Genomic DNA, 8456 nt, shown 5'->3' on the forward strand with positions numbered 1-8456 from the left:
TCTCTCTCTCTCTCATACACACACACACACACACACATACACATACACACACACACACACAGCTTGCGCCACCTGAAAGGTGGCCAATCAACAACATATGTGTTTGTGGCAAACCAAAGGCGAAGAGGCGCCTATTTAATTAGCAGCCCGCTGCTTTTCTGGCAGTGTTATTAGAGAGGGAAAGTGGCTGTGTACTCCAGTCTCAGCTCCCCAATGTTGTCTGGAATCCCCTTCACTGAGTTGGAGCTGTCAGACATGACTCACGCCCACCTGCACAGTCACCGATCACTATCAGGAGACGCTGCGTACTACTCAGCTCCTCGCTAGAGTTAAATGTTACACTAATCACTGCTGCAAAATATTCTACAAACACTCCGGTCTAAAGGCAGGACCCACAAAAAGCGTACTTCTCTATCACTCACTATTTGGTCCTCAATAGCTTAAGAAATTTGTGATTATTGAGCAGAGGAGCACTCCTAATGCAAACACACAACACACTCATATCTCCCCCTCCCCCTCTTTCCGCACACAGCAGCACCTGCCGCTCTGGTGGAAGCAGGTGTAGATGTCGTCTCAGTTGTGGACGTGGTGTGTAGTAACCTGATCATGGATCCTTTGATATATAGCTGACCCACAGATGAGCTCAGCACTGATCTGATCTTCAGAGCTGCAACATAAAAGGATCTTGCACTTGCTTAGGTGAAAGTGGGTTCACATGTGGGCCTAATTGCACACAGACATACACAAGCACATAAACTTTCACACAAACTGTAGTGTATGTCAGCATGCTGCGTACATAAACAAGTTTATTTATTTTAGTTTTTTTCCTTGTGATGCTGTTTCAGGCAGTTTTTATTTTTTTATTATATATATATATATATATATATATATATATATATATATATATATATATATATATATATTTTTTATATAAATATAATTTATATTTTATAAATTATATTTATTTTTATTTTATTTACACATAAAGGATGCTGACTTTTTTGTTGTTGTTATTTTTTGTTTATTACCCAGCTATTTAATTTATGATGGTGTTCATTTGGTGGTAATTATCCATCTACTTTTTGTTGAATTATATCATACACTGAATAATCACAATAGATAACTATTAGCTATCATCTCATAGCTAAATAGCTAGTAACTAGCTAGTAATCTCTAAGCTAATAGCTAGCTTTGACTAATTTGACATACTAAGCAAAAATGACAAGTATAGTTATTCATATTGCAGAAAACATGTACTAATTTATTTAATTCCATTGTCCATTAAATTTGGCTAGTTAGCTGGATATTTTTCCAGAAGCAAACTGAACCAAGAGTAATGAAGTGAGCATTCTCTGTATCCTCAGTTTTTTTAAGACCTGAATAGAAAAGCTAAATGTCTCGGCTCTCATTTTGTTTTGTCCACTAAGGAGCTGCAGAACACAATGACAATATTACAGTTAATTTTTCCTCAGTTTGCTTGACTAGTTTCAATGTAGTTAGGTACTTTTATTAATATCCTGTAGTATAGCTGAGTACTTCATTAAAAATGGCTGCAACTTCTGAGTTGCTTCCACAATTAGCTATGTAAAAACACCTTTTTACATTTTCCAGTTACACGTCTCTAAACAGTCCATGTGCTGCTAAATGAATGTGTTAGTTTTATATGAGTACACTGTAATTAATTATATTTGGGTTTTTTTTTGGAAACTTCAGAATTTATGCCTAATTATGATTAATTGTTTATAACAAGCTCTAATCCAACAGTTGCCCATGCAAAACTTATTACAGTGACACTAATGTACTGTATACTTATAGAAAGTATGTCAACTATATTTCTTCACAACCCAAGAGAGGTGGTGCAGGAATATAGGAGCCACAACACACCGCACAATGTGTGATTGAACAGATCAATACAGAGACAGCGATGAAAGCTGCAGATTGACACAGCTAAAGCATTTTCTCTACTTCCCTTGCAATTCTATCACTTCTGATTACGCACAATATCTGTCTTACTGATGCAGCCTGGTGATTTGGCCTAGATTCACACAATCCAATCAGGATAGAGTCCCCCACTTCCTGGGGTGAGCTTCACATGGTGAGAGTCTTACAGCTCCCTGTGATTCTCAAAGGATATTTTAAAAACATTTTAAATAATCGGATGACCAAATGATATACATGACAGCATGCCATCAATCATTTCATTTCATTTATCATCATCAATCATTTATCAAGACATTTCCAGACAACATAAACATTTAAAAAATTTTGGTGAATAGGATTTAACCTTGATCTAAATACATGGATGAAGGGGTACACCTAAGTCTGAGTTACAGGGTGTTTAGGGGACTGGGGACAGGATGTTTAACAGACACATCTGATAGGATAATCGGGTTCTTTCAGAGTTTTAAGGGCTTGTTTATTTTTCTCCAGTTATATTGAGCCTCTTTTCTAAAATGATGAAACATTTCACCATAAATAGAGTGCACTTAAGTACCTCAGGTTGGGTTGGATAGAATAACAGCTTTATAAAAAAGCACATATCTATATCCGTCTACATGGAAGTACATAATAGTCTTAAAATTAGTTTCAGTCAAATAAACGACTACAAAAATACGTGTTCTGGGTGATTACTTCCTCTGCTAAATAGGTGTTTTTCTTTTATGTCAAGACTTTTTTGGAAAAAAGAATAGCCTGTTTTTTTATTCTTGGACACAAGAATCTTTTTTTGCTTCTTTTCTGAGATTTTGTAAAGCCATAGACTGCAGAATGCTGTCCTTTTCCTGGCTCACTTTACCTCATGGTTCATTTAAATGAGATGTACAGTATATGATGATACATTTTGAGAGCTGTAATCTAAACTGTGATGGACATTGTCTACTTAAGAAGACAAAAGGACATGTATATGCTGAAAATGAAGTTAATCTTGCATTGCTTGCTACAGTGTTTATGTTCATCTCATAAAGCCCATGATTTTAGGTTTAGCTTTTATTGTGATTTTTTTTTTTTACATATTATGTTTTGCTTTAGTCCTGGTAATTCCATTTTCTCTAAAGACACAACTAAATGTGAGTTTCTGGCTTGCCCCAGAGGCATAGTGGCAGAGAAAAGATACAGGAGATTAGTAGTTCAAGAGGTCAGTTTATTAAACGCTTTAAAATACAATACAATTTTAACTGCATCCTGTGATAAACTGTGAGCCAATAAAGAGCAGTCTACAGGGTGCTTGCTGTCTCTCTTTGTGATAGCAAACTGGCATTTGTATTTCTTATATATATATATAATCACTGCCAGCAATGTAAGCAGTTTAGTGAAGATAAGGAATAAAGAACAGAAATTCCCATTCTATTCTTGAAGAAGCTTCTTTGATTGCAGTGTTAATTTGCTTATCAATCACACTGACTATCTGGCTTGTTCTATCTTCAGGCTTTTAACTGTCCTTGTGGCCTTTAAAAGAGCCGAATTCATTGGGAATGAGAACTCTGTGTCATTAGTATGACAGTTGGAGATTTGTCCAGACGTTTTTTCTCACTGGGAGGATACAAATAAAAACTCTTTTGGTCAAAAGATAGCCCTAGACCCTCAAACCACAATGGATATGGGTCAACAATTGATGGGCTTCAGTAACCTAGGCCTTAGTATAACAGAGCCCAGACAGCTATTATTTATTTATTTATTTATTTATTATTTATTTAGCTATTATCTATATATTATAACCATTATTTATTCTGGAAAGTTTTTTGCATTTTTGTCAATAAATATATTGCTTTATATGACTATATAGGTCAATTGGGTCACACACACAGCTACAACATATTACTGTCCATGTCAGTTATAACTACGTTATGAAGTAACAGTACTAACTCAAGCTGAATTGACTTGTGGTATAGCTTTGTTACAATTTATAATAAAGTATATATTAGAGGTTTATATCTTGTTTCTTTTACATTCTACATTTATATATTTCAAAATGACCTTTGTCTGTTACTGCAATAGTATCTTTAATTAATGTGCCACCCAAGCGCCATTAATTTAAACATTCTGTTCCCTTTCCTTTTCTCTCTGGTCTGTGTCATGGGGAGCCTCTAGCAGTGTATCAGGCCACTGATTCATTGCCAGATGGATTGTGAGCTGGATGTTGGAGCTTCTGGGAGACTTAGCATAAACAGCAGAAGGCTCAAGCTCCAGGAGTTCTAGGGCTGAGACTTATCCTCCGTATCCCAGTTGAGAAACATGGATAGCAGCCCAGATATGATGCTCATCCCTTTCTCCTCATCTAGAGCTGGAAAGTGGATTTTGTTTCAAATTTGCTAAGAATCGTATTTATATTATGAACCAGTTTTATCTCTTGCTTCACTAGTGTATTGCACAGCAATGGGAGATTATATGAATGATTAAGTGTCATACTCATCCTCATCATTATTTGGATGATAATAGTTTATTTGTATATGATATGTATAAATGGACATGTCATTTGTGGGTTTATTTAAACGAAAAGCATGATCTATTGTTATACCAGCACAGTGTAAACATTTTCTCTTCTCCAATTTTTGGACTTTTCTTCATTTGTCTTGCTCATTTCCTGTTTCCAGTGTCTCCTTCCAGTGTTTCCAAGTCTGTTTGCCTGAGGTTTGAGTGATATTTTCTTGAATATATAGTCTGTGTATGACCTTGCTTTGCCTTATTGTTGCATTTGCCTAGCCCTCGCTGTTTGACACAACCTCTGATCTCTGGTACTTTCACCCTGCCTTACTATTTGACCATGCTTATTGGTATTTATTTAGATTTGTACTGAACCAGATGCCATCAAGAACAGCACAAGAGCTTTGGACTGTGCATTAAGTGTGGGAACAGAGGACATCTCTTGCAGCACCTCAGAACAAGTGTTCTGCCCAGGTGAGGTGCAATGATGCTCCAGTGATTGACAAAAAATAATTAAATTACCTGTTAAGTTATCTTAGTGCTCTAAGTCACATTTCACCCTGCCCTTGTTGACTTAGGCCTGGCTGGATACAGCATTGTCTGATATGTTGAATGTGCCACTCATACACAGGTGTATTGCACATGGAAACTCTTTCATTCATGATTACTAAGTCACCATGTATCCCCATCATCTTAGGTTCCCCTTGGATGTCCACTCATGCCTCCATCTTTTCTTTTTTTAGAAAAGAATCCAGCCCGCATTAATCAATTGTCTTTCTCTTCCCTGTCATTTCACCCATATAAGAAAGGTTAAAACCCAAATGGTTATGGGGATTGTAACACTCTATGCCCATCTTGAAGAAGGTTTTTTTGTTTGTTTGTTTTTAGCAGAAGAGGGTGTCAAAACCTTGATTACCTCTCCAGTGACCCTGGGAGTGATCTATTGAATTTCTGGCAAGTACTACCCCCATGTTTATCCTCTTTTATTCCAGAGACCAAAACCATGGAAGAACACATTTCTGAAGCCCTGGCTCAAGGTTGCCTCTGCCTATCAACATTCTCTGCTGCTGCAGGCTTCTTCTTTGTTGAAATAAAGATGGCAGACTCAGACCTCATAGATTTCGGAAGATTGAACCCAGTCACTGTAAGAAACCGCTAACCCTTTTACTGATACCATCCTCCATGGAACAGGAAAGAGGGGTTAAAATGATCTAAAAAGCTTGTTAGTTTATATAACCTGATCACAAACAAGAAGGAGATGAAAAGAAGACTGCCTTCATTAATACTACTGTGCACTATGAGTACCTGGTGATGCCTTATGGTCTAATTAATGCTTTTGCAGTGTTACAGGCCAGATGTGGCAGGTTAATTTCAGTTAATTTCAGTTAAGCCATGTTTGATAGGTTGTCCATATGTCTTCAGACTGCCTCAGATTTCAGAGCTTTTTGTTCTGCTTGTTAGTCATCACCACACAGAGCATTTATGACTAGCGGGTCTGAGATAGATAGATAGATAGATAGATAGATAGATAGATAGATAGATAGATAGATAGATAGATAGATAGATAGATAGATAGATAGATAGATAGATAGATAGATAGATAGATAGATAGATAGATAGATAGATAGATACTTTATTCATCCCAAAGGGAAATTCACAGTTTCCAGTACTATCCACAAACACAGGTAATAGATAAAATAAGAAGGAATATAACAAAAATACTAAAAAACCCAAATTAGGGTACAATGGTAGAATGTTGTGTTAGCAAACTGCTAGCTAGGCATCTGGGAAAGTCTGAGCAGTGACGGTAAGGCAAGTCACAACCAGGTGGTGAAAATGAGGATGTGTGAAAGGAACCCACACTCCTGGTCTTATATGTTATCAGTTTTGCTAATATCGCAAGTGTGAATAGATGATAGGAGATTATCAGCTTTAGAAATAAAGCTATTTGCATAAAATCATACAATCATTTTGTCTTTGTTTAAAGAGCTTGACTTGTGCACCTGTGTAGAGGTGAAATGGCCAAAAGTAGTCAGGTCTATAAATATTTAGACAGTGACACAATTGTTGATATTTTGCTTTTGTACACCTCCACAGTTTATGATGAAGCAATCAAGACTGAAGTGGTGATGGCAGTAAACATTTAAGAATTACAGCCATATTTTACACAGCCCCTCTGTTTTTACAGGCTTAAACATATTTAGACACACTAACAATAATTAACATAATAACTAATAATAATGGTTATTTTTAATACTTGGAAGCAAATCCTTTGCAGTTAATGACTGCCTTAAGTATGGAACCCTTGAACATCACCAAATGCTGAGTTTAATTCCTTGAGATGTTTTGTCAGGTCTTTACTGTAGCTGCTTTTATTTGGTGCTGGTTTGTATGTCTTTCTACCTTCAGCTTTGCCCATATGCTCAGTTGTTTTGAGGTCTTGTTTTGCACTGATCATTTGACTGAATCTGAGCAGAAAGTATAGCTTCATTATGCTTCTTCTATCATTAGTCACATCATCAATAAACCCAGTCCCATTAGCAACCATGCATGCCCATGCTATTACACTGCCTCAATCATGTCTCACAGATGATGTGCTTTGCTTTGGATCATGAGCCCGTCCTTTCCTTCTCCAAACTCTTCTCTTCCCATTCAGATTTCCCATCTGAATTTTCTGCTCTTGAGTGTTACTAGTGCTTTCCAATTTGAGGTAAACACTTCGTAATAAAAATCTGTAGATATTATACATGAAACAGCTGAGTGCTATTATCCTCTCGCTGGTGAACATGACCAGATTTTAATTGTATGGGGTGCCAAGGTTTTGCTGAAAATGCACGATAACGAAAACTTTCTATTTAAAAATGTGTTAACTACACACATATGCTGCATTTCTTATTCATTTAATACTCACATTTTTCAGGCAATGGAGGTAAGATACTACACGTCAATACTGAAATTGATTTGTGAAATCACTTTCCAGTTTCCTTGAATCATTTACCAAATGTTTTTACCAAATCACTGGATCATTAATAGTGCAGAAAAGAACAAAATAAATAAATAAAGATCCAGTAAAATGAGAGTGGTTTAAATGCACAAGATTAGAAGAAAATGTGAAGAATAAGTAAGTATAATGTCAAAAAGAGCAGCTGCAGGAGAAAATTGAGTGAGCTGGAGGAATGAGCACCTGATGAATTGCGAGTGTGTCTGGCAGGGCTGAGTGGCTGGACTGATGACAGCTTGTGAGTGGGTGGAAAGGAAACACAACCACAAGCAGCAAGGACAAGACACGCAGACTAGGAGAGCCAGCTGGGCTGAAAACATGTGCTCAAAAGAATTGGCTTTCCATACTAGAGATACACACAGTAGAAATATTCTAGGTTCGTATGTTATTTTTTGGTAAAGCAGCTCATGGTTATAACTGACATCTTGGAAGTGCACAGAAACACCAAGGCTTCTTCGTAGAGATACTAGATATTTTTCACTGGTATGTTGCATAATATCCATGTTTGCCACTCAAACAGGAAAGTGTGTGTGTGTGTGTGTGTGTAAGAGAGAGAGAGAGAGAGAGAGAGTGAGTGAAATGATGATGCTGATGATGATGACGATGATGGAATTAGTTGAATGTACAACCACAGCCAGTAAATCACTAAAGCTCTAAAGAGGAGAGTGATCTGACTTTATGAACTCTCATCCCCCTACTTTGATTTGTGGAGCTGTTGTAAGGTCATGGGCATGTGTGAAGATTTGCTGCAATCACAAGTCTACTGGTCCTGCAACACATAAATCATCATGGAGACATACTGTAACACTGCAAAAATAGGACGGAGAGAGAGAAAGAAGGAGGGGGGGGCAAGAGATGGCAGGAACACTTTAGAAGAAACACCCAAGTGTAGCAGGATTATGTTCTGATAAAATATGTGATGACAGGATAGACAAGTTATCATGTGTAGTGTGATGTGAGGAAAAAAAAATCTAACATAAAATCTACAGTAGAGATAAGGTCAAGTACAAGGAAAGAAATTGTGGGGATATATTAT

The sequence above is a fragment of the Hemibagrus wyckioides genome, linkage group LG06, assembly GCF_019097595.1.
Source record: "Hemibagrus wyckioides isolate EC202008001 linkage group LG06, SWU_Hwy_1.0, whole genome shotgun sequence".
Classification (NCBI taxonomy): Eukaryota; Metazoa; Chordata; class Actinopteri; order Siluriformes; family Bagridae; genus Hemibagrus; species Hemibagrus wyckioides.